Here is a 26967-nt window from a genome sequence, read left to right on the forward strand (position 1 = left end):
TGTGTGAGTGTGTGTTGGCCCTATAGCCGGGTCGACCAGATGCCAGCTGGCAGTAAAGCTGAAACTCTCTTCTTAAAGAGAAACCAGCATGCCCTTTACATAGACCAGAATCCTTCCTTCTGGTTTAAGCCCCTGCCCCCCAGAAAACCATCCTGGGCTTTGCAAACCTAAGTAAAAACACAGCCCTCCCCCCACCCTGCCGACTTCCCTGCCCTCCCCAGCAGGCATCTGCAAATCCCTCCTGGGCACAGATGCAAAATACTTGCCAATCCTCCTTTCGGAGATTTGTGGGGCAACCAGCCAACTGGCTGCCCGCAGGTTATTCACACTGCAATAGGAAACAAATTTCTTGCTGCAGTTATCCCTCAATGTCGACTGTTTACCCCAGGAATAAACTAATTGCTGCTGTAAAACACCCTTTCCCACACTGTCCAGCACACATCTGTAAATTCCAAGAGGGATGGGGGTGAGCCAGTTGCCAGTTGGCTTCTGGAAGGGAATGGCGACTGGCCAACTGGAAGCCAGTTTATTATTCATGGTGGAAGAGAACTTGAACTTCTTATTGCAAATACCCTGCATGCTTCAGCATTTGCCTTTGAAGTACACAACTTGGACCTTAATTTGTAATAAGTCCGTGTTTACCGCTGGCTGTGGACTGGTTGTAGAGGCATAGGAAAGGGAAGACAGTATCATACCTCACATATTTACTGAATACCTACAAAATGCCAGGTGGCATGCTGGATGCTGACAACTGGCATGAGAATTTTATTATTCTTAGAGGAATTCTCAGAAGTGGGGTAGAATCCATGCTCTCCATTGTTGCCAACTATTAGAACTGTAAGTGCAATTTTGTTCCAATACTCACTCAATTTCTCTTCCTTACACTTTCATCATCAAGACTGGGGGTCTCACCAAGGTTTTATATGGTGCTTGACAAGAGCATCTTCTGAACTAGCTCACCTTCAGAAGGTCTATGCTCTTGTGCCTTTGAACAAACTATCTGTTGTTGTTATTCTTTAGTCATGAAGTTGGGTCTGACTCTTTTCAACCCCATGGACTACAGCCCACCAGGCTCCTCTGTCCATAGGATTTCCCAGGCAAGAATACTGGAGTGGGTCACCATTTCCTTCTCCAGGGGATCTTCCCAACCCAAGAAACTGAACCCACATCTCCTGTACTGGCATGCAGAGTGTTTACCAATGAGCCACCAGGGAAGCCCCACAAACAAACTATGGTTTCTGCCTAAAAGCCTCTCTTCTGCTTCTCTGATTATGAAAAGCATAACAAATCTCTGAAGACTCAGCCCAAGGCTGTCTACTGTATCCTTACCAGCATCCTATAAGGATACAGTAGGAAAACCTACAAAGGACCACAGTGAGCCCGGGCTTGTGAAGATGGAAACCAGGAAGTCCCCAGGGCCCAACCCTTTTCACCCTGTCTTCCCAACACTGAAAGCTATCTTTATCCTCTGCTGCTCTCTGCCTCTTTCCTGGCTCTTCTCTGAGGTGACCAGCTTTCTTCTGATCATTGGGTCCAATGTAAACTGTAGCCTCCTGGCTGTATCACCTTCAAGGTCCGCTGGTCATCACCAGAGATTACGCTCTCCATGTTGCTTATTCAACGAAGACTCTACAGCACTCCTGATCTACAGTGGACGGATCCTCCTCGGGTCAGATATCTTAGCTGTGGTTGGAAGCCTGGGTTCCGAGACCCTAGACCCTACTGTTTCAGTAAAGCCATGGACAGGTTCAGGGAAAGCTTTGTGAGCAACACAGCAAAACAATGTTCTGTAACTTTCCACACTCCAGGGGTCACTAATGTACGCTCCTGTCGCCCCAACCCAAACACACACCCTCCAATCCGTTACGCTACCTACGCCCCTGTGGGTGCATAGGTTACCTTCCTGCCCGGTTACCCACTGGCACAGCCCACCACAAATAAAGAGGCTTTCAAGCAAGGTTCCTTGAGTAAGCCATTTAAAAATGTAAACTGGACTGTGGAACTCGCTTGCTTCAACACGCCAGTGGCTTCCCGTTGTCCCTAAGATAAAACCCAAACTTCCTCCCATGACCTCAAAGGCCAGAGGGGCTGGGACCCTCCGGGGCTCGTGTCAGTCAGATGCCTGTCGCCTCCTCTTTTCCCGGTGCTCAACCACACGGCTGTTTTCTTTTATTTCCTCTAACACATCAACGCCAGGCTCAGGACCCTGACAGGCCTTCTTCCCTCGGTCTGGAATCTTCTCTTGTTCTTCTCGAAGCTGGCTTCTGTCCATTCCTGCTTCGGAATCCAACTGAAATGTTGCCTCATCGGCGAAGCCTTTCCTGACGAACCTCCTGGTCCCACGGTCCAGGCACTCACTCTGCGGTGTGCGCCGTGTGCATCGCCGCTGGGGACTGTTACTCAGCTGGTTTATTTACTTCTCTCCTGTCTTCATCCCAGGTGGACCGTAAGCGCCACAAAGTGATATACATGTCTCTTTCCTCCTCACCCACAGAGATGGAGCGCTTGGCACGCAGTAAATATTTGTTGGTGGATGAATGTATTGGAGGAGGATGATTTGAATTCTGACTTGATGACGGATAGTGACCTTGGGCAGGATGTGTCTCCTTTTTAAAAATAATTACTTTATTTCACTTTTAAAATGCATTTATTATTGAAGGATAGTTGATTTACTACATTGTGTTAATTTCTGCTGTACTCCTAAGTGTCAGTTTCCACTTCTACAAAACCAGGAGACTCCAGAGCTGATATAAAGATTATTCTAATCCACTTGAAAACTACTCAATCCTTCCGCCCTGAGATGATTTCCCTAATTAACCTATCTCATTCTGACATCAAATGCCTATGCTGACATATTATTTTGCAGTTATGCTCTTAGTTATCACAAGGTCTCTGGACACAGGATGCAGCAGTTCTTGAAGAAAGAGAGAAATCTGGGTGACCCGGAATTTTTGAGACTCCTGAAATATCTTTTAAGAGGATAGAAATTCCTAAATATGGAATGTTTATAAAAACATGTTTATAAAAAGCATGATAGTAATAAAACAGCAATGCTTCTAAGTGAGCACGTTCATGTTTTAAATGCAGAAATGTACAAAGCAATGTAACTATGCTATGTGTAGAAAACTGCCCATAATTCCTTCAACAAAAGCATTCGTCAGGGGCTTACTGAATGTCAGTTATGGGCATTAAAGACCATTGCATGCATGCTCAGTCATATCCAATTCTTCGTGACCTTATGAGCTGCAGTGTGCCAGGCCCCTCTGTCCATTAAACATCACTGTCCACCTGCTATTTCAATTAATATGACAAAACCTGAGTGACTGTCTGTTGTTTCAGGGATCCCAGTGAACCATGCCCCCCAGTGTTTACATCCTATGAGAGACCACCCACACTGAGGCTGAGCTGGGCCACAGGACCAGCTTTGACCAACAGGACATTTAGGAAGAGTAATGCAATGGACAAGACACTTGAGAGTCCCTTGGACAGCAAGAAGATCCAACCAGTCAATCCTAAAGGAAATCAGTCCTGAATATTCATTGCAAGGGCTGACACTGAAGCTGAGGCTCCAATGCTTTGGCCACCTGATGCAAAGAGCCGACTCACTGGAAAAGACCCTGATGTTGAGAAAGACTGAGGGCAAAAGAAGGGGCAGCAGAGGATGAGATGGTTGGATGGCATCACTGATGCAATGGACATGAATTTGAGCAAACTCCATGGAGTAGTGGAGGAAGGAGGAGCCTGGTGAGCCACAGTCCATGAGGCTGCAAAGCGTCGGACACGACTTAGTGACTAAACAACACCAAGATATTCAGGAGCACGAGGAGACAGAAGAAAACGAGCTGTATGCTGGCATCTCCATGTGGCCCTCGAGAGCTGCCTAGCTTCCTGATGGTTTCCAGTTGTGATTTTAAGAGGTTATGGTCTTTTCATAAACTGACCTTTCTTTAGAGTAATCTGAGTAATATTCTATTCCCTGTAGCCTTGACAGTTACACCTAAACAAATTTCAAACAGGAAATGATTTCCACTATGGAAAGTCTACCTAAGGATGATTAGGACTTTTCTAGCTCCTTTTAACAAGGGTTAAATTTCCAATAAGCAGGTTCCCATGCTTATTAGGTGGAGGCAATACAGGGGGGAAAGCCTGGGAAAATGTTTTCCAGGACGGTTTTCTACCCAGAATGACTTGATTCTTGACCAAATCATTTGAATTATCACCACTACTAGACTGCCAAAATGCTGGATTTCAAGTGTAAGGGCCCAGGGTCATCTTCAGACGCTTGTTTCCAGGAACTCCCCATTTGATCCAGTTTTCCTGGTGTGTGAGTGTGCATTGTACACATGATAACTCATCACTACAAATGTGCATCACTTGTGAGCAGCCATATCAAACCTTACAAATCTAGAAGGGAAATGATTAAGCTAGTCGAGGGGGGAGGGGAGAGATCAGTGCTGCAAGAGAGATTAATCCGACAACTAAATTTTTATATTGAACCTGACTTTGATTAGACGATTTGAACCCTTAGAATAATTTACTTTGGTTTCTCTTTGTCAGATTTATGAAGTTCTCCCCCTTTAAAAAAAATGTGTATATTGCTGAAAGATTGTAAAATTTAATAGCAAACAGATCACACACTTAGGAAGAGACTAAGCACAATTAGCGCGCACATTCCTCCCGCTCCTATAAATAACTTGGTTTCCTTTCCGTGTCTGCAAATTTCATTAGAGTGGTGGAAAAAAAGCTGGGGAGAGGAAGGAGGAAAAAAAAGAAAAGCCCTCTCTCTCACCGCAAAGTACAGATCTGCTCACTCAATCAGGGGCTTTGTGCTATGCAGGAGCGGGCTTGAGGGGCACCCCCTCCCCCATCACGGACCACTAGCTTTGGAAAGAGACTTTTCGACATATGGATTTGAAATTCACCTGCTAAAAAGATCACATAAATCTCGGCTATTCAGCAAGCAACCTGCTTCCTCGGCTCCTCCACAGGGAAGTGCAGTGATCTGACAGCAAAGGTTTTGTCCCACACCACTCAATTTCAAGCTGTATATACTTTGGACAAGCGACCTAATTTAGCAGTTATGGTTATTTTATATCTGTGAAAAGAACAACAACAAAATAAAACTCCAGCTTCTCAATTATTAGAAGTCAAAGCAAGTATTAGTGAGAGGGCGGTGCTTGGAAAGGGGTCAAAGTCTGGAAGCGTGAGACATGAGCCATCCCCTCCCCCAGTCCTCTCCAAGAAAATGTCCACACCAAAACGTCTTTGGAACATGTTGGGAGCATATTGGCTTTATGTTCAGTTCTTGGATGGGGTCTGTTTATATAAAGTGAAGGGAAGAATTTGTATCATGTGAAGCAAAAACCACTCCTTCATCATTATCTGGATATTTCAAGCCCTGGGTATGTTACTGATCTAAATTTGTGTGAGAACTTGCATTTAATCTTAAAATTCTAATCTGGCTGCTAGGGGCACCCAAAACACCAAGCCACTCCCTAATAAAATCTGTAGAGCTTGATTTCATGCACTGGCCTCAAAAAAAAAAAAAAAAAAAAACAGTAAATGTGACACAGAGCACTGAGAGGAATTGAGACGAAAAGCAAAGACTTCCTGACGCTTGCATGCACTAGGGATGCATTAGGGATATTAGTGGCTCAGTCGCGTCTCTTTGCGACCAAATGGACTATAGCCCATCAGGCTTCTCTGTCCAAGGAATTCTCCAGGCAATTCATTAGCGATATTTGATAACAAAGAATAGAAACCCATTTTAACAAGGTCGACTAAAGAAAGATGTCATCGCTAACATGTGTCTTGTAAGGAGTAAATATCAAGGGTGTATAAAGAATTCCTATGAAACAACAATAGTAAAAGAAACAACTTGATTTAAAAAATGGGCAAAGGACTCGAATAGACATTTTTCCAAAGAAGATATACAAGCATGCGAAAGGTATTCAACATCACTAATCACTGTTGTTATTGCTGTTCTTTATTGTCTAAGTCATGGACTCTTATGCAACCCCATGGACTGCAGCCCTCCAGGCTTCTCTGTCCATGGGGTTCCCTAGCCAACAATGCTGGAGTTGGTTGTCATTTCCTTCTCCATGAGATCTTCCCAACCCAGGAATGAAACCCATGTCTTCTGTACTGGCAGGCAGATTCTTTACCACTGAGCCACCAGGAAAACTCAACATGGTACCTAGAGTAATCAGTCCCAAAGGAAGTAAACCCTGGACATTCCTTGGAAGGACTGATGTTGAAGCTGAAGCTCCAATACTTTGGCCACCTGATGCTAAGATCCTACTTATTGGAAAATAACCTGATGCTGGGAAAGATTTAGGGCAGAAGGAAAAGGAGACGACAGAGGATGAGATGGTTGGATGGCATCACTGACTCAATGGACATGAGTTTGAGCAAGCTCTGGGAGATTGTGAAGGACAAGGAAGCCTGGCGTGATGCAGTCCATGTGGTCACAAAGAGTCGGACATGGCTTAGCGACTGAACAACAAAATAAACAAACAAGAGTAATCAAATCCACAGAGACAGAAGTCAAAGGGTGGTTCCAAGAGCTAGTACAAGGAGGGGACAGAGCTGATGTTTAAAGCTGGGATCCCCAAGCCTGGGCCATCCCAGCCCATGGCCTGTGAGGAGCCAGGCTGCACGGCAGGAGGTGAGCGGGGAGCAAGGGAGCCAAGCTTCATCTGTATTTATAACGGCTCTTCACTGCCCCCAGATGGGACCACCTAGTCTCAAGAAAATGACTTCAGGGCTCCCCATGAGTCTGACACCTGTGAGAGACCCTGAGTCAAGGAACCCACTTAGCCCATGCCCAGACTCTTAACCCACTGAACATGTGAGATAATAAATGCGCATTATTCTAAGCCATTGAGTTGATGACAATTTGCTATATAGCAACAGACAACTGATGCCTGCCCCATTCCAGTCTACAGACGAGCCTCCTCCACCAGGACTGCAGCTTCTACATTTACCTGGAATGCAGTCTGCACCTGGCCACAGCATTGACTCCAGATTCCCAACTGCTCCTCACAGGCAACCTCACTGGCCTCTGGATCTCAGTTCCTTACCCCTAGGAGCATCCAACCAACCAGCCAGTGTGAAAGCCATTCATTAAAGCAGACAGGCACCTGCTGTGAACAGGCTGCACCCACCTGTCATCAGGACTGTGCTGGAGGGTCAGTTCAGTTCAGGCGCTCAGTCGTGTCTGACTCTTTGCAACCCCATGGACTGCAGCACACCAAGCCTCCCTGTCCATCACCAACTCATGGAGCTTGCTCAAACTGATGTCCATTGAATTCGTGAGGCCATCAAACTACCTCATCCTCTGTCATCCCCTTCTCCTCCTGCCCTCAATCTTTCCCAGCATCGGGGTCTTTTCCAATGAGTCAGCTCTTCGCATCAGGTGGCCTAAGTATAGGAGTTTCAGCTTCAGCATCAGTCCTTCCAATGAACACCCAGGACTGATTTACCTTAGGATGGATTGGGTGGATCTCCTTGCAGTCCAAGGGACTCTCAAGAATCTTCTCCAACACCACAGTTCAAAAGCATCAATTCTTCGGCGTTCAGCTTTCTTCACAGTCCAACTCTCACATCCATACTTGACTACTGGAAAAACCATAGTCTTGACTAGAGGGATCTTTGTTGGCAATGTCTCTGCTTTTTAATAAGCTGTCTAGGTTGGTCATAACTTTCCTTCCAAGGAATAAGCATCTTTTGATTTCATGGCTGCAGTCACCATCTGCAGTCAATCATCTGCAGTGATTTTGGAGCCCCAAAAAATAAAGTTCCTCACTGTTTCCACTGTTTCCCCATCTGTTTCCCATGAAGTGATGGGACTGGATGCCATGATCTTCGTTTTCTGAATGTTGAGCTTTAAGCCAACTTTTTCAGTCTCCTCTTTCACTTTCATCAAAAAGCTGTTTAGTTCTTCTTCGCTTTTGGCCATAAGGATAATGTCATCTGCATATCTGAGGTTATTGATATTTCTCCCGGCAATCTTGATTCCAGCTTGTGATTCATCCAGCCCAGTATTTCTCATGATGTACTCTGCATATAAGTTAAATAAGCAGGGTGACAATATACAGCCTTGACGTACTCCTTTTCCTATTTGGAACCAATCTGTTGTTCCATATCCAGTTTTAACTGTTGCTTCCTGACCTGCATACAGACTACTCAAGAGGCAGGTCAGGTGGTCTGGTATTCCCATCTCTTTCAGAATTTTTCAGTTTGTGGTGATCCACACAGTCAAAGGCTTTGGCATAGTCAAAAAAGCAGAAATAGATGTTTTTCTGGAACTCTCTTGCTTTCTCCATGATCCAATGGATGCTGTCAATTTGATCTATGGTTCCTCTGCCTTTTCTAAAACCAGCTTGAACATCTGGAAGTTCACAGTTCACGGATTGCTGAAGCCTGGCTTGGAGAATTTTCAGCATTACTTTGCTATCATGTGAGATGAGTGCAATTGTGCAGTAATTTGAACATTTTTTGGCATTGCCTTTCTTTGGGATTGGAATGAAAACTGACCTTTTCCAGTCCTGTGGCCACTGCTGAGTTTTCCAAATTTTCTGGCATATTGAGTACAGCACTTTCACAGCATCATCTTTCAGGATTTGAAATAGCTCAACTGGGATTCCATCACCTCCACTAGCTTTGTTTATAGTGATGCTTCCTAAGGCCCACTTGACTTTCACATTCCAGGATGTCTGGCTCTAGGTGAGTGATCACATCATCATGATTATCTTGGTCATGAAGATCTTTTTTGTACAGTTCTTCTGTGTATTCTTGCCACCTCTTCTTAATATCTTCTGCTTCTGTTAGGTCCATACCATTTCTGTCCTTTATCGAGCCCATCTTTGCATGAAATGTTCCCTTGGTATCTCTAATTTTCTTGAAGAGATCTCTAGTCTTTCCCATTCTGTTGTTTTCCTCTATTCTTTGCATTGATCGCTGAGGAAGGCTTTCTAATCTCTCCTTGCTATTCTTTGGAACTCTGCATTCAAATGGACATAGCTTTCCTTTTCTCCTTTGCTTTTGGCTTCTCTTCTTTTCACAGCTATTTGTAAGGCCTCCCCAGCCAGCCATTTTGCTTTTTTGCATTTCTTTTTCATGAGGATGGTCTTGATCCCTGTCTCCTGTACAATGTCACGAACCTCATTCCATAGTTCATCAGGCACTCTATCTATCAGATCTAGTCCCTTAAATCTATTTCTCACTTCTACTGTATGATCATAAGGGATTTGATTTAGGTCATACTTGAATGGTCTAGTGGTTTTCCCTACTTTCTGCAATTTAAATCTGCATTTGGCAATAAGGAGTTCATGATCTGAGCCACAGTCAGCTCCTGGTCTTGTTTTTGCTGACTGTGTAGAGCTTCTCCATCTTTGGCTGCAAAGAATATAATTAATCTGATTTTGGTGTTGACCATCTGGTGATGTCCATGTGTAGAGTCTTCTCTTGTGTTGTTGGAAGAAGGTGTTTGCTATGACCAGCGCGTTCTCTTGGCAAAACTCTATTAGTCTTTGCCCTGCTTCATTCCATGCTCCAAGGCCAAATTTAAATTTGCGTGTTACTCCAGGTGTTTCTTGACTTCCTACTTTTGCATTCCAGTCCCCTATAATGAAAAGGACATCTTTTTTGGGTGTTAGTTCTAAAAGGTCTTTTAATTCACTGATTCCTAGAATGTCGACGTTCACTCTTGCCATCTCCTATTTGACCACATCCAATTTGCCTTGATTCATGGACCTGACATTCCAGGTTCCTATGCAATATTGCTCTTTACAGCATCAGACCTTGCTTCTATCACCAGTCACATCTACAACTGGGTGTTGTTTTTGCTTTGGCTCCATTTCTTCATTGTTTCTGGAGTTGTTTCTCAACTGATCTCCAGTAGCATATTGGGCACCTACAGACTTGGGGAGTTCATCTTTCAGTGTCTTATCTTTTTGCCTTTCCATACTGTTCATGGGGTTCTCAAGGCAAAAATACTGAAGTGGTTTGCCATTCCCTTCTCCAGTGGAGAAGTAGTGGAGGGTAGAGTCTCATTTTTAGGAGATAGTAGCCCCGGAGGCCGTGACCAGTGTCCTTAGCACATCATACTTGTCCTCTCCCTGCTTTTATTTTCTTTTGAAATGAGGTTGAGAGGGAGGGGATACATGTATACATATAGCTGATTCAGGCTTCACTAGTGGTAGAGAACCCACCTGCCAACACAGGAAACATAAGAGACACAAGTTTGATCCCTGCATCAGGAAGATCCCCTGGAGGAAGGCATGGCAACCCACTCCAGTACTCTTGCCTGGAGAATCCCATGGACAGAGGGGCCTGGCGGGTCCATGGGGTCACAGGGTCAGACACGACTGAAGGCACTTAGCTTGGATGCACTGCTGATTCACTGTGTTGTGCAGAAGAAACTAAAATAACACGGTAAAGCAGTCATACTCCAGTTTAAAAAAAGAAATGGATCTGAAAACAGGATTATTATCAAAGTTGCCAGGAGACTTCAGAATCCTTCTCCATGAATGAAAGACACAGTACAAGTAATAATAACAGTAGTCACATTATCTAAGCTTTGCAATGAACTGAATAAATAAAACTAAGGAAACTGTATAAGCAATATCCACAATGCCTAATCTTACAACTAAAATCTTACTTTTTTATATTTAAACATTACAGTGGACTTCACAGGTGCCTGAAATTAGATTAGTGCCCAAGGTAAGTTTTCCTTGTTTAAAAAACTTACCAAGTGGTGAAATATTCACAATATGGTCAGTTCAGCTTCCATTAGAATAGTTGTTCATAGGGCTTCCCTGGTGGCTCAGATGGTAAATAAGTCACCTGCAATGCAGAGACCCGGGTTTGGTCCCTGGATCAGGAAGATCAACTGGAGAAGAGAATGACTACCCAGTCGTTATTCTTGTCTGGAGAATCCCACGGACAGAGGAGCCTGGCTACTGTCTGTGGGTTCACAAAGAATCAGATATAACTGAGCGACTAAGCTCACACAAACACACGCACACAAAAATCATCCAGTAACCCCCATATTACCTGTTTTTTCTTTTGAATGTATCTTGGCTAGCTGCCTAAAATCCTTTTTCTAAAGAAGTCTTTCTAAAATAAAGGGAGAGATGTTCTTCTCTTTTCTAAAGGCCTGTTTATTGAGATGTTTTGAAAATATAACCAGTGGGGAAGCAGAACTGAAATGCTTGGGACCTTGGGTTTGCCTAAAAGCCTTTTTTTTCCCATTCTATTTTTTTTATTGATGTATAGTTGATATACAATGCTGTGCCAATCTCTGCTGTATGGCAACATGACTCACTTATTCACCTTACACATTCCTTTTTAAATATTATTTTCCATTATGCTTTTTTTTAAGCTGCTCCTAAATAAAACTAGGTAGCAGCCATCTGCACACAGATGTGTTTTGCTTAAACCAGGAGCTAATGTGTTAAATTCTTTATTGTTTCCAAACACAGAGCAGACTTCTACCTCTTCTCCAAAAATGTTGCATAATTAATAAAATTCATATCATCAAACCAACTCTTTGCTCTTTTTTGCTTGCAAAAGTCATAGTTTATTTTCCTATTCTTCCTTTGAAGAAAGACACTGGTGATAGATGGTAGATGACAGTCCAGGAATTCCACCAAAACGACAGCACACGCCCTGTGAGCAGCTGGGGCTGGCGGAGGGCCTGTCTTCTGTGCACATCGAGGGCAAGGCAGCCAACGGAAAGAAGCGGTCACATCCGAGCGTGCCACAGACCCAAAGGGCATCTGCGCTGGGCATCTCCCACACACAAACACAGCTGCGTGAGGTCAGTCTGGCCTGCACAAACAGGACAACAGGTGGAGCAGCTTTGACGAACTGCAGCTGAAAACTCCTCTGCAAACCCCCTGTGTCTAATGTCACCTCTTTAGATACCGTGCAGCAGGCAGGCCCTGGATGGAAGGCACAGGAGGGTGGTGCCAGCCCGTGCACGGGCGTGGGCAGCAGTCGTATAAGGAGGCTCAGAGCCACCACCACTGTCCCCAGCTCCTGTGCTCCAGCAGTTGGGCTTGCCTGACTGCCCGGGCCACACCGGCATCCCCGCTTGGCCTGCATACGACACAGGGGCAGTCTCTCACAAGAAAGACAACTGTGTTTGCTTTTTCCATCCCACAATGAGTTGGCTTTTCAGTCTGAGAAGAGGGAGAACCTCAAGTCTGAAAGTTGCCACCTAGGATTCCGTTATTGGGAATTTACACAGAGCACAATGGTGGGATGTGTCCATGCCCGGGATCTTGAGCATATGCAGCTACATCTCTACATCCATACAGCTATCTAGACAGACGACAGATAGATATCAATAGATAGATGATAGGTAGATGGATGATGGAAAGATACGTAGATGGTAGACAGATGATAGAAAGACAGATATCAATACATAGATGCTAGACAGATAGTAGACAGATGACAGAAAGATGATTAATAGATGGAAAGATAGATAGACAGACAGATGAAGGACAGATACAGTACTCAGCTACGTCCCTGGGTTTTTTTCCCTCCGAAGGACTGATGTAACACAGAGCCCTTGGCTCTAACTGCTAGAGAAAAGCTGAAATAGCATCATCTATGAGTTCTACAAACCTTCACCATGCTTCACTCGGCAGCACCTAGGAGACACTGCAGGAATCCTTGAGCACCTCCGACCAGCGAGTCTACGGATTTTTCACTCTAATCTTCATTGGCGCACAGTTGCTCTGCACTGTTGCGCTGGTCTCTCCCGCACAGTGAGCCAGCCGCGCGTGCACACCCATCCCTCCCTTTCGGACTTCGTTCCCCTCGGTCGCCAAGCGCCCTGAGCAGAGTGCCAGGGCTCTGCAGCATGTTCTCACTAGCTGTCCATTCTACATTAATACATACTATCAACAGTTCATCTGTGCCGATCCCAATCTCCCAGTTTCTCCCACCCCCGCCTTCCTCCCTTGGTATCCATACATTTGTTCTCTACATCTGTGTCTCTATTCCTGCTTTGCAAATAGGATTATCTATACCATTTTTCTAGTTTGCACGTATATGCATTTGATGGGTTCCATGAAGACAGGAACCAACCCATGGGATTTTTTGATGACCATATCCCCATCACCTGCAACAATGTTCTGGAACTCAGGAGGCAGTCAGAAAATACTTCCTGAATGAATGAATAAACGTCATAGCAAGATATGATGGGACATTAGGTAGCAAAATCATTCTATTTCCACATATGATGGGGTCTCAAAACCCAGGACTCAGTTTTCCCAATTCAGTTCACATTCAGTGAGCAAAAATTAGTCAAATTAGTAAAACAAAAGCTTAAAATTTGTTAATAAAAATAGGCTAATACCACTGTTCCTTCATATCATTAGTGCTAACCAGGGCCAGATCCAAGAGAGCTTCATAAAGATCTCATAGAAGATTAACAGGGCATCTCAGAGGTAAGAGATCAGCTAAGAAATAATAAACAAATCAGAAAGTGATAAGTGTCAGTCACTCAGTTGTGTCCAACTCTTTGCAAACCCATAGACTGCAGCCCACCAGGCTCCTCTGTCCATGGAATTCTCCAGACAAGAGTATTGGAGTGGTTTGCCATTTCCTTCTCTAGGAGATCTTCCCAACCTAGGGATGGAACCGCGGTCTCCTACAATGCAGGTGGATTCTTCATTATCTGAGCCACCATGGAAGCCCCCAACAAAGAGGAAATTTCCAACCTGTAGTGAAAATTCAGCAAGTCAATTGTAGAAAAGAGAAAAGCTAATATAACTTGTTTTAATGAATCCAGGGGAGAAAAGATGTTTCTGTATGCTATACGACTATAATTATATTCATTTTCTTTCTTCTTTCAACATTTTGTATTTCAAATTTGTTACCTGGGATGAGGAAAAAAAAACATGTCTCTTAATAAAAAGGAAGGAGAAGAGAGGGGCAGAGGGAGACGTGGGTGAGGAGAGGGAACAGGAGAGGGAAGGAAAAGACCTCATAAAATGAAACAAGACAGGCAAGTTCTTCATAGCTCTAAAAGCGCTAACTGAAAATGGATAAAAGTCCTATCAACCAGCTGTTTTGTTTCCATGACACTAAAAACTACTGGTTTTACTTCTTCAGAGAATATCTTGAACTGATTAGTTACTGTGGCATCGTGGAGACGTGCCACCGTGTGAACAAAGAAGATGGCACACAGGCTCGGGGGACCCCAGGCTGTAGGGGGGACTCGCTGCCTCCAGGAGACCAGGCCCCAGAGCTCAGGGCAAGCCTCATCCAGGGGATGCTCACGGCGAGCCTCGTCTGGGGACGCTGGCGGCCTTCAAAACCTTCCCCAGAGGATCCCTCTGTTCTGGTCAGGGGACGGTATCTGAGACTCAGGAGTGTGGACCCCTGGGTTCTACTACCCATCCATTCAACAAACAGACCTGCGAACTGAAACATGTATTTTCAACGCTCCAACACTCCTTTCTTCTGCAACAACTAGGATAATGATTTCTGTCCTATTTATTTGCAACATAAGAAAGCCTAGGGTAGGAATGTGTATTTTCTAAATTAGTGAAAAGCAGTGTCATTGATACCACCTATTATGATGTCCCTTCAAGAGAAGGCCTCGTGTGGGGGTGCGAAGGTTGGAGGAAGGCACAGTGGGGGGACTTTGGGACAGACGTGTGCACACGGCTATATTTAAAATGGATCACCAACAAGGACCTCCTATACAGCACAGGGGACTCTGCTCAGTGTTACGTGGCAGCCCGGACGGGAGGGGAGTTTGGGGGAGAGTGGGTACGTTTGTGTACGGCTGAGTCCCTTCACTGTCCACCTGAAACCATCACAACATTGTTAATTGGCTGTACTCCAATACAAAATAAAATTTAAAAAAAAAAAAGAGGAAGAGAAGACAGAGTGGCCTAGTGTGAAAACAAGAATCACAAGAGTCTGAGTTTTGGTGAGAACACCCCCTAGTTAGTGTCAGGGTTTAAATCAGCTTAAATCCAAGGACAATAGTCACCTAAGGGTCTCTGAACTGAACGTTCTGACTACAGTATGCAGGCTCTCTGCCAATTCAAGTGTTAATTTCATGTCAAATGCCCACCCTTGAAATCACCAACCGCTGTCCATTACAGATTTGGCTTAAAAAGTTAACAGCATGTAAGAACGAGTGAAATACAACAGTTACCAAATTATGACATAACCATGTACAATCACTTTAACTTTTTAAAGTGCTGGTTTAAGTCTTCAAGAGGGATAATGTGGAAAGTCAAAGTTGCTCAGTCATGTCCGACTGTTTGGTACCCCATGGGCCATACAGTCCTTGGCATTCTCCAGGCCAGAATACTGGAGTGGGTAGCTATTCCCTTCTCCAGGGTATCTTCCCAACCCAGGGATGGAACCCAGGTCTCCCACACTGCAGATGGATTCTTTACCAGCTGAGCCACAGGGAAGCCCGAGAATACTGGGGTGGGTAGCCTATCCCTGCTCCAGCAGATCTTCCCGACCCAGGAGTTGAACTGGGGCTCGGGCACTGCAGGTGCATTCTTTACCAACTAAGCTACCAGGGATAATGCGAGCGCCTTAATAATTATGTGTTAACATTCATCTCACAAACACAGTGGGGTCAAGGACAGTAGCTTCTGGGTGTGTGTTACATTTATATGTAGACTATTGTCGGCAAACATGAACAAAGCCGCCACCCAGCATGACTAATTAGTTTATGGGGCACATGCTCTGCACTTAACCCTTGTTTGGACTTCTTACATACAGTAACGTCTTCAAAATAGTAGATACTGACTTCACCTGTATCTAATGAGATTTAAAAATCTCTATCTCAAAAAAAAAAAAAAAAATCCCTCTAAGTGGAGTCAACCAGACACAGAAAGACAAATATCATATGGTGCTGGGAGGGATTGGGGGTGGGAAGAGAAGGGACGACAGAGGATGAGATGGCTGGATGGCATCCCCGACTCGATGGACGTGAGTCTGAGTGAACTCCGGGAGTTGGTGAAGGACAGGGAGGCCTGGTGTGCTGCGATTCATGGGGTCGCAAAGAGTCGGACATGACTGAGCAACTGATCTGATCTGATCACTGATGGTGCTAATGGTAAAGAACTACCCATGCAGGAGACATAAGACGTGGAGGTTCGATCCTTGGGTCAATAAGATCCCATGGAGGAGGGCATGGCAACCCACTCCAGTATCTTTGCCTGGAGAATCCCATGGACAGGGGAGCCTGATGGGCTACACTCCATGGGGTCACACAGAGTCAGACACGACTGAAGCAACTTAGCACACAAGCACACATTGCTTCTGTGTAGAATCTAAAAAAAAAAAAAATGATAGAAATGAACTTATTTACAAAACAGAGTTACAGATGTGGAAAACAAACTTATGGTTACCAAATTGGAAAGGGGGGAAGAATTAGGAGACTGGGATTCATACATACACACTACTATATGTAAAATAGATAACTGTACAGCACAGGGAACTCTACTCAGCACTCTGCATTGACCTACATGGGAAAAGAACCTAAAAAAGAGTGGATAAACCGGTTAACCATGCTATACACTTGAAACTAACACATTATTACAGATCAACTATACACCAATAAAAACTAAAAAGAACAAAAAAGTCTCTCAATAAATCAGAAGGGCTAATGCCTTATGGAAGAAAGTGAAGAAGAACTAAAGAGCGTTTTGATGAAAGTGAAAGACAAGAGTGAAAAAGTTGGCTTAAAACTCAACATTCAGAAAACAAAGATGATGGTATACAGTCCCATCACTTCACAGTAAATAGATGGGGAAACAATGGAAATAGTGACAGACTTTATTTTTCTGGGCTCCAAAACCACTGCAGATGGTGACTGCAGCCATGAAATTAAAAGATGCTTACTCCTTGGAAGAAAAGCTATGACCAACCTAGATAGCATATTGAAAAGCAGAGACATTACTTTGCCAACAAAGGTCCGTCTAGTCAAGGCTATGGTTTTTCCTGTGGTCAGGTATGGATGTGAGAGTTGGACTGTGAAGAAAGCTGAGCGCCGAAGAATTGATGTTTTTGAACTGTGGTGTTGGAGAAGACTCTTGAGAGTCCCTTGGACTGCAAGGAGATCCAACCAGTCCATCCTAAAGGAGATCAGTCCTGGGTGTTCATTGGAAGGACTGATGCTGAAGCTGAAATTCCAATACTTTGGCCATCTGATTCGAAGAACTGACTCATTGGAAAAGACCCTGATGCTGAGAAAGACTGAAGTCAGGAAGAGAAGGGGACGACAAAGAATGAGATGGTTGGATGGCATCACTGATTCAATGGACATAAGTCTGAGTAAACTCCGGGAGTTGGTGATAGACAGGGAGGCCTAGCATGCCGCAGTCCATGGGGTCGCAAAGAGTCGGACACAACAGAGGGACTGAACTGAATGTAGCTGGTCTCTACTATACATGAGATTGTCAAAAAGTCTTTCATCTGAGGACCACAGTAATGAAGTTTCTTTGGCAGCTGAGAAGGATACGCTCCCCCCCACCTACCCTCTCCCAGCTGTCCTGGACTCCAGGGTCACAGCCCTTCTTCACGGCACCCTGTCCCGTCCCCCAAGTGTGCTTGCACTTTAAGCCCCTCCATCGTCTCACAGAAACCGACGGCCACGACTTCCCAGATGCACAGCAAGCAGCAGCCTGCTTTCCACAGGATCCTATAAAATGCTGATGGAGCAGGAAACAGCTATAAAACGTCCCCCGAAATCCTCAAGGGATGTCCTGTAACATTTTCCATGGAAATGCCATAAAATATTCCATGCAATTAGCTTCGCTTAAAGAAACATTTGTCAACGTGCTTCACCTTCGTATAGGTGACTTTTTTTTTCCTCAAAACACATGTCATTTACAAAAGTAGTATGTTGTTTAACAAAATACTTAGATGTTATTATCACTGTGGGATGCTGACGGACAGAAAGCTAATCAGAGCAAAATTACATTCTAAAGCTGAAGTCGAATTTATCAGTGAGGAGCGAGTTGGAATAGAGTAGAGAATGCAGGGGGAGGGGGAATTATGAAGAGATTTTTGTTTAGGTAAATCAAACTCCTACCCTTTCAGGGGCCCATTTTCCAGCCTCAGAAAATATGAAATTTCCTTCGAAAGACTCACTGTAAACCATGTGACCCCCGAGAATTCACAGGAATTGAAGTGAACTCCCAGGGTCCCCATCTGACGCCAAGAACCTAGGCTGCAAATCAACCGCTATTTTCCAAAGCAGGGAGGAGTGTTACCACGAATCACCACGTGCTGACGATGGAAAACAGGTGTGTGGGTGAGGCTTCCTGACTGCAGCAAGGCCACGCTCAGTCCCCAGGGGGCTCATCTACACCCCGCCAGACGGCTACACCACCTACGCCACTCCCGACTGGTGTGCAGGGATTTTCCACGGGGACCCCAGGCCTTTCACGGGGCTGCTCAAGTGCAGGAGTATCCCATCACACTTTCCCTCCCTGGAGCCAAGACACCTTGGCCTTCCTGCCCCTTCTCCCAGATGTGTCTGCCTCCTGCCGACTCTCAGGACCTTGCCCGCTTCTGCCCACGGTCGCCTGCGGTGGAAAGTGCCTTGTCTGGGTTCATGGGGCTGTGCTGCCAGGTTTCTGCTTAGACGCCTCCCTTTCATGGGTTTCTCAAAATTCTTCTTGCTGTTCTTTGGTTGGACTCCACAATAGAAGGAGACGATTCATTCAGGTTTGTTTTAATATATCCTTTGTTTACTTATTGCTGTGCTGGCTCTTCAGTGCTGCACGGCTTTGTGTAGTTGCAGGGAGCGGGCGCTTCTCTCCACCTGCGGTGTGCAGGCTTCTCTTGTTGCTGAGCACAGGCTCTGGCAGTTGTCTCCATGAGCTCAGCTGCCCCACAATATGTGGGATCTCTCCACACCATGGACCGAAACGGTGTCCCCTCATCGGCAGGTGGATTAAGTCCATTCACCCAGTTTTGAAAGGCATTTTTTTAAAGCTTTGGAAAGACTAGAGCAACAGGGATGGGGGGGAGAGTTAGACTGTGGGCAGGAGGCTTAGTCGTGAGGAGTCACTGTTGAAACAGATACAGAAAAGGCTCAAACTACAGACAAGGAGCCGAGATCAGCTATAAGAAGACATGGGCAGAAGTCAGGCATCAAAGGTAGTTTGCTGGGACTTCCCTGACGGTCCAGTGGTTAAGAGTCCCCCTTCTGCTGCAGAGGGTGCAGGTTGGGGAGCTAGGATCCCACATCCCTTGTGCCCCAAAAGTCAAAACATAAAACAGAAGCAATATTGCAACAAATTCAATAATGGTTTTTAAAAATGGTCCACATCAATAAATAAAGTAAAAAAAAAAAAATCCTACTTTTCCAATCATATGCAGATTTGAGGATGTGACCAACTAGGAGATACCCATCAGAAACAAGCAAAGGCAGCGTCAAGGACACAGCAGAAAAGAAGGTAAAATGCATTGTTAAAAGAATGAGCCCCAACTTCATGATGAGTATACACGATGTTTTCTAGACAGATTTATACAAACAGTGAGTTAATTGCATCCAACATGAAAAGCCAGGGGCCCCATTCTGTCACTCCACCAGTTTTAGCCTTCAGAGTATCATTTTGTGACATGATCTAAATCAGGGATCAGGAATGGTAAATATATATTTATTTATCAAGGACTAGGATGTGGAAGAGGACAAACTAAACATCCAAACTGCTCCCAGAATGCTCAGTGCCCTAAATCCATCAGGACGACGCTCCCAGAATTCTCAGCGGCCCCAGATCTGTCAGGAAGGTGCTCACAGAGGAGCAGTGTGATGATGCTGGGACTCCCCCCGCCAGCATCCGGGGTCCAGGTCTTCCTCGCGAGGCTGGCTCAGCCCATCGAGTCGGTCATCTTATGCATAAGGCCAGAACTGTGGTTTATTCATTCACCCTGAGAAATGAGAATTACCTACTTGTGAATGAACAGTGTGAACTATCCCTGTTGGATGTTCAACGGAGTGAGCCAAGATTGGCGTGTGCAGGTTATGACTAAGAATAGTTAACAAGCAGTCTGAGTGTTCCATGCACTCAGCCTAAGAAAACACAACAGAGCCATCCCGACAACCGGGATGCGCTTGCCAGTGAGTCAAGAGTGTTTAGGACTCCCCAGGTGGCGCCAGTGGTAACGAACCCGCCTGCCAATGCGGGAGACACAAGAGATGTGGGTTCAGTGCCTGGGTCAGGAAGATGCCCTAGAGGAGGGCATGGCAACCCACTCCCAGCATTCTTGCCTAGAAAATTCCAGGAGCAGAGGACCCTGGCAGGCTACAGTCCAAGGGGTCAAAAGAGTCAGGCACGACTGAGCAGGCAAGAACGTTTAAGTCCACCTGATAAAGTTCTGGGCCCCACCCGACCCCGATTCCTGGCCCCGACACCTTCTGCAAAAAACTGCCAACATCTCCCTCTGTGGCTTTTCTGTTTGCATTGCTCACGTGTCTGTCTGATGTATGTTTTCCTGATATATTTCGTCAGGCTGCATGCAGTTCCATCTTTACACATCTCTGTTGTGATCTGCGCAAGGACAGACCGATTCACAAGTTTCACAGGGGCTTTGCTGGTGGTTCAGTGGCAAAGAATCCACCTGCCAATGCAGCAGACGGGGGTTCCATCCCTGATCCGGAAGACCTCACGTGCTGCAGAGCAACTAAGTCCATGCGTCACAACTACTGAGCCTGCACTCGAGGGCCCGGGGACACACTCCTGAAGCCCGTGTGCCTAAAGCCCATACGCGCAACGAGGGAAGACACCGCAGGGAGACGCCCTCTCACTACAACCAGAGAAAACCCCTGCAGCAGGGAAGACCCAGCACAGCCAAGAATAAATAAATAAACACCGACACAAAATTATTACAAAAAAAAAAAAGTTTGACTCCTAGAGATCAATCTCAGGACTCTATTTTCCAGGGCTTAGGGGGAGAGGCTGGCAGAGGTGGGTCACCATTGTTCTCCAGCACCAGAACAGAAGTGCCTTGCTTTCCTTCTCATTTTAAACTTTAATGGGGTTTTCTCTAAAGGCCTATTACTGCACTTTCTCATTTATATGTTCCTATCTACAGACCCTGAATCATTTCAGTCCTCCCAGGATGCTGGATTTGGAAAGCTCTTTTTATCAAGGTCGTTAACGAATTCCCACTAACAAAGGAACTTTATCTGGGTTACATTCAGTATTCACAGGGGCAAAACTGTGAGCTTCTCTGGAGAAACCCTGGCAAATGATAATCAGAAGTATCGCGGAAACAAATGAGAAAAGAAGATAAGTTGTGCAAAGCCCTTTCGTATTTTGGAAAGCCCAAGTTAAAAGCGCGAGACAGATTGAAGGCGAGCTCAAAGTTATACAATGGAAAAATACCGTGCCGAAGATTAAAGGCCTGCCTGCCAGAGAGATAATGCCAAATTTGATGAGAAAATACATAACATTTCCTTTCCTTTGAAACCTTAGTTGATATTTTCCACTTTGACTGGAAAGAAAGAAGCTCTGAGATGTCACTCAGCACTTGGAGAGGGGGGCCTCCTTTCCAGATGCAAAAGCACAGAGGAAGTGCCTCAGGGTTTTTCCTATGAAGGACAAGCCCCTGGAAAGTTCGAGATCAGTTCATAGGCTGCGAAAAGGCTGCTTCGGGTCTTTTGTTTTTTGCCTGTGAACATTTTTCTCTCTACAGGGAACTGGGGAACTCGTAAAGGGGGCTGGAGGCAGAGAGAGAAGCGGATAAAGAAAACGGACTTGCCCGTTCCCTTTATTACTTTGTGGCTTAGAGGATACAGTATCTGCCCACAATGCGGGAGACCCAGGTTCAAGTCCAGTATCCCTGGGTAGGGAAGATCCCCTGGAGGAGGAAATGGCAACACTCCAGTATTCTTGCCTGGAAAATCCCATGGACGGAGGAGCCTGATAGGCTATAGTCCATAGGGTCGCTAAGAGTCGGACATGGCTGAGCAACTTCACTTCACTTCAAAGTTGCTTTACAATGCTGTGTAAATTTCTTCTGTTCAGCAAAATGAATCAGCTATATGTTTACAGATATCCCCTCTGTCTTGGATTCCCTTCCATTTAGGTCAACCATAAAGCACTGAGCAGAGTTGATCAAAGCTGTATAGGATACAGCATCGTATACTATGTAATATAGCCTGGGCTATACAGGAGGGACTTGTTAATTATCTATTGTTGTTGTTGCTGTTCAGCTGCTCAGTCATGTCCAACTCTTTGCCATCCCATGGACTGCAGCACACCAGGCTCCTCTGTCCTTCACTGTCTCCCACAGTTTGTTCAAACTCATGTCCATCAAGTAGATGATGCCATCCAACCATCTCATCCTCTGCCGTCCCCTTCTCCTCCTGCCTTCAATCCTTCCCAGCATCAGGATTCCAATGAACTGGCTCTTCACATCAGGTGGCCAAAGTAGTGGAGCTTCAGCTTCAGTCCTTCCGATGAATATTCAGGACTGATCTCCTTTAGGATGGACTGGTTGGATCTCCTTGCAGTCCAAGGGACTCTCAAGAGTCTTTTCCAACACCACAGTTCAAAAGCATCAATTCTTCGGCACTCAGTCTTCTTCATGGTCCAACTCTCACATCCATACATGACTACTGGAAAAACCATAGCTTTGACTGTAGGGACCTTTGTTGGTAGTGGTGTGATTAAACTGCTTTTTAATATGTGGTCTAGGTTTGTCATAGCTTTTCTTCCAAGGAGCAGAGTAAGTAGGTCCTGTAAATTATACAGCAGGTTCTGTTCATGACTGTGTTCCCTGCTGAGACCTAAAAGCACAACCGCATCCCTGCCCCGAGCTGACCAACCCCGGTCTAATGGGGCAAAACACACTCTGTCGGGCAGGACAGGGGCGGGGATAAAAAGCTGAGCGGGGCCAGCTGCAGCTCCAGCCCGCACACGCTTGTCACACTCATTAGATATTCAAGGGCATGCACTCATTAGTGTGGTCCCTGCTCTGAGCAGGCACGAGGCCTCCAGCCGTGTCACATGCTGACTTGCAGGAGAACCCAAGACCATGATTTGCATTAATTGAAAAGTTGTGTCCAGACCTCAGCCCTCACTTCCAAAAGTTCAGGGCAGAACTTAGAATTCCAGGAAAGCATGGCCAGAGAAGCAAAGAGTGAAACTGGATTTCCACCTCAGTTTAGAAATCATTCTACTGATCTGATCTTCCAGCTGAAATCCTTCATTAGAAATGGCAATACTGCTGCTAAGTCGCTTCAGTCGTGTCCGACTCTGTGCGACCCCAGAGACGGCAGCCCACCAGGCTCCCCCGTCCCTGGGATTCTCCAGGCAAGAACACTGGAGTGGGTTGCCATTTCCTGCTCCGATGCATGAAAGTGAAAAGTCAAAGTGAAGTCGCTCAGTCATATCTGACTCTTAGCGACCCCATGGACTGCAGCCCACCAGGCTCCTCCGTCCATGGGATTTTCCAGGCAAGAGTACTGGAGTGGGGTGCCATTGCCTTCTCCAGAAATGGCAATAAAACCTGGTTCATCAACCGGATTCCTCTGCATAATCATTTCATGTTGACAAGAGCTAAGAGCTCACAAACACTCACACTTCCCAGCTCTGAGTGGAGACCTCCTCCTTGTTTCTGCAGGGGAGAGGCTCCCCACCCTTCTGTTTTCCCGTGTCACCACCCTCACCTCTCCGGATACTCATAATCTGAGGTGAGCTTTTTCTCACTTTTCTGACTTTTTCCATCTATAGTGCAGGTTAATGGAGCTACACTGTTGTTCATTGTTCAGTCGCTCAGTCATGTCTGACTCTCTGCGACCCCATGGACTGCAGCACACCAGGCTTCCCTGTCCTTCACGATCTCCCAGAGTTTGCTCAAACTCATGTCCATTGAGTCAATGATGCCACCCAACCATCTCATCCTCTGTCGCCCCCTTCTCCTCCTGCCCTCAATCTTTCCCAGCATCAGGATCTTTTCCAATGAGCTGACTCTTTTCATCAGGTGGCCAAAGTATTGGAGCTTCAGCTTCAGCATCAGTCCTTCCAGTGAATATTCAGGGTTATATTAATGGAACTAGAACAGCTGCTTGTTTATGGAGGATTCCAGGAAATGATAGGTTGTATTTAAGCAGATTTCCCTTTGAAGAATTTAGATCCCATGGGTGTTACAGGGCAAGTGCTTCAGACTGGACCAACGAGATCACACAAGTGTAACTAGGATGCCTAGTGAAGACCCATTAAAACCCCAGCCCCACATTCAGGGAAAGTCAGATACTGGATGGCATGAAGGAATTATTATTTTAATTTAGGCATAAAGTAGTATTGTGACCATACTTTTAATAAATATTTATCTTTTAGAAATCTCAGGTTGGCCAAAAGGTTTGCATGCATGCGTGCACCGTTGCTTTAGTCTTGTCTGACTCTTTTTGACTCTATGGACTACAGTCCACTGGGTTCTTCTGTCCACAGGCAAGATTGCTGGAGTGGGTAGTCATGCTCTTCTGCAAGGGATCTTCCCAACCCAGGGACTGAACCCGAGTTTCCTGTGTCTCCTGCATTGAAGGCAGATTCTTTACTGCTGAGCCACAGGGGAAGTCCAAAATGTTTGTTCTGAAACATTTTGCAGAAAACTTGAATGAAATTTTTGGCCAACCCAGTGAATTACCCAATTGTAGAGGGGGCTGGAGAGACATAAATGAACCAGATTGGGTATGAATTGATCATTTTTGAAATTAGGTGATGGGTTCAGGATAACAGATTTTAGTATGGTCTCAACTCTTCATATGAATGACGTTTTCCACAAAGAACCTCTCAAAAATGTGTCTTTTTGTATTCTGTATTTATTGGGGAAATCCACTGTGAATATTCACTGGAAGGACTGATGCTGAAGGTGAAGCTCCAATACTTCGGCCATGAGATTCGAAGAGCTGACTGATTGGAAAAGACCCTGAAGCTGGGAAAGATTGAAGTCAAAAGGAGAAAGGGGTGGCAGAGGATGATATGGTTGGATGGCATCACTGACTCAATGGACATAAGTTTGAGCAAACTCTGGGAGACAGAGGAGCCCGGTGCGCTGCAGTCCATGGGGTTACAGAGTCAGCCATGACTTAGCGACTGAACAACAACAATCATTTCTTAGCTGTGGAATGCCGGGCCAACTGCTCTCTGAGCCTGTCTTTGCCTGTGCAGTTGTAAGAGGTGACGGGGCCAGTGCCGAGAAAGTGCCGAGCCGCAGGAGAGAGGATGTGGAGGGCTCCCTGACCATGGCCCCAGGGCTCTGTCCATCCAGGGCGTTCTTCAGCAGAACCTGCCACCAGCCCACGGCTGACCGGATTCCTTCTTGTCTACATGTCAGCCAGCGTCTAGACTGAGCTCAGACTTCTGCTTACTTTATGAAACCAGATCAGGCTTTAAGAATCCAGCCTGCTGTGGAGCCCCGGAGTCCTAACCTCCTATGCGACCTTCCTTCCAACTGCCACCCCTTTCAAAAGAACACAAATATATATTTGGATTTTCCATAAACAAGAGAGCGTGCCAAACACGTTTGTGCAGATTGCAAAAGAATGGTTCTTTGATTCAGATGCTGAAAATATACCACTGAATGACTGTACTTAAGAAACAGCATCAGTGAGAGCTCTTGTACCAAACCAGTCTGGAGCTACTGCCTGCCTACGAAGAGCTAGTGAAACAGAGTTACAGAGGGAATCAATGAATGTCTCAAAAGTAGTGACCGTATGAACACGTTTTAATTACTATGCCTTTTTTTACCGAACAAGGAGCTGAATCACTCTGCGTATCACTGGTATAAACAAAACACGATGATCTAATAGCATTCTCCTAGAGGGCCTTCTGCTGTGCTGAATTTCCTTAGAGGTGTAAGCCAGTGTAAATAAATACCCTGTTTTTCCAAGCAAGTTGAGAGACAGGATTGATTGCAAGTGGAAGACTTTCTTAAGTTAGAGAGAAAGAAAAGGTATTTTCCGGTGTTTGCTGTTTTGTGGAGTCACTAACTCGCATCTGACTCGGTATAACCTGCAGCATGTCAGGTTTTCCTGTCCTTCACTATCTCCCAGAGTTTGCTCCAATTCATATCCATTGAGTTGGTGATGCTGTCTAATCATCTCATCCTCTGTCGCCCTCTTCTCCTCCTGCTCTCAGCCTTTCCCAGCACCAGAGTCCTTTCCAATGAGTTGGCTCTTCACATCAGGTGGCCAAAGTACTGGCGTTTCAGCTTCAGCATCAGTCCTTCCCGTGAACATTCAGGGTCAACCTTCTTTAGGACTTGCTGGTTATAGACGCTTAAATGTCACTGTCTCCTCCACTTGCTACAATTCTTGTGGACCTTAACTGCAGCCCCTAGATAATACCTTCTGGGGAGAAAACACATGTCTCTCAAGAATTCTTAGCATCGCAAAGAGGCATCTTTGTGAAAATAGTCTTTACAAATTAGGAATGCTTTGTTTTGTGCAAGAAGTATTAGATTCATGAATTGCAGTGCTGTGTGCAGTCATCAATAGTTAAAATCACAGAGAATGTCCATAAACAAGGGAGGGGAAAATGGAGTTATATTCATATCATAGAGCACAAATCCTCCAAAAATGACCTGCAGGATTTTCCTGAGGTATCACTAAGAAGAGGAATAATGCAAAAGAACGTGTCATTGAGCCCCACCCTGAGATCAGTTCAGTTCAGCTCTGTTCAGTCTCTCAGTCGTGTCCTATTCTTTGAGACACCATGGACTGCAGCACGCCAGGCCTCCCTGTCCATCACCAACTCCCGGATTCTGCTCAAACTCATGTCCATCAAGTCAGTGATGCCATCCAACCATCTCATCCTCTGTTGTCCCCTTCTCCTGCCTTCAATCTTTCCCAGCATCAGGGTCTTTTCCAATGAGTCAGTTCTTCGCATCAGGTGGCCCAAGTATTGGAGTTTCAGCTTCAGCATCAGTCCTTCCAATGAATATTCAGGACTAATT

At 45.4% G+C, this 26967-nt stretch overlaps 1 long non-coding RNA gene across 3 annotated transcripts in view; it reads right to left on the minus strand.

Moving 5' to 3' along the window:
• Positions 1-221: 221 nt before the first annotated feature.
• LOC133232964 (uncharacterized) overlaps positions 222-26967 on the minus strand; it is a 109061-nt gene continuing 82315 nt past the window's right edge. For 2 of the 3 annotated variants that reach the window (XR_009731544.1, XR_009731542.1), the window contains one exon: positions 222-13736. This is a non-coding gene — a long non-coding RNA (uncharacterized LOC133232964). The remainder of the gene's footprint in view (positions 13737-26967) is intronic. The other variant, XR_009731543.1, reaches the window with a different exon arrangement.

This window comes from Bos javanicus, chromosome 19, assembly GCF_032452875.1.
Source record: "Bos javanicus breed banteng chromosome 19, ARS-OSU_banteng_1.0, whole genome shotgun sequence".
NCBI classification, from domain to species: domain Eukaryota; kingdom Metazoa; phylum Chordata; class Mammalia; order Artiodactyla; family Bovidae; genus Bos; species Bos javanicus.